An 802-nucleotide genomic window follows, 5' to 3' on the forward strand; every position below is an offset into this window, starting at 1 on the left:
AGCAGTAAAACTGAAGTTAAGTCCACATAAACAAGATATATCAGAGGGTAAAGAGATAATGGAGAGTCCAGATCTGTCTTTATCCATGCCATGCACACAATGAGGCTACAAATTAAAAATATTCAGTATTTCTCGAGAAAAAAAGCAAAAACGTGAGGAAAATCAGGAAAAAACAGAAGTGGTCAGGATTATGTTTTCTTGTCTTCCTTAATTCTTCTTGTGACCCCTCAGATTTGTCTTGGGACCTGTTGGGCAGCGGTGGAAGAAGTATTCAGATCCTTTTCTCCAGTAAAAGTACCAATACCACACTGAAAATACCCCACAAGTAAAAATACTTAAAAAGACAAGTAAAATACCTGCATTCAAAACCTTACTTAAGAAAAAGTATTATCAGCAAAATGTACTTAAAGCATCAAAAGTAAAAATACTCAGAAAAAAAGATCCCTGTCAGTGTTTTACTATTATGTTGTTTTTGGATTAATATATAAGAAAAGTAACTAGTAACTAAAGCTGTCAGACAATTGTAGTGGAGTAAAAAAAAACGGTAATACTCAAGTATTATACATTTGGAACCACTACCAATACATGACAGATTTAACACTTTTATTTTGAAGGCGTCACTTCCGGAGCCTTCCTCGCCGTCCGTTGAGATTGACGCCGCTGAAGTGTCTCTTTAGCTGGGATGAAAACTTCAGTTCTCAGTGAAATTCAATGGGAAGTTGAACGCCAACCATGGAGCTCCAGTGAAAAGCGCCGAAAGTGTTTGGAGTAAAGTTACCGGAGACTGCAGGATCCCTTCTTC

This window comes from Enoplosus armatus, chromosome 22 (assembly GCF_043641665.1).
Source record: "Enoplosus armatus isolate fEnoArm2 chromosome 22, fEnoArm2.hap1, whole genome shotgun sequence".
Taxonomy (NCBI): domain Eukaryota; kingdom Metazoa; phylum Chordata; class Actinopteri; order Centrarchiformes; family Enoplosidae; genus Enoplosus; species Enoplosus armatus.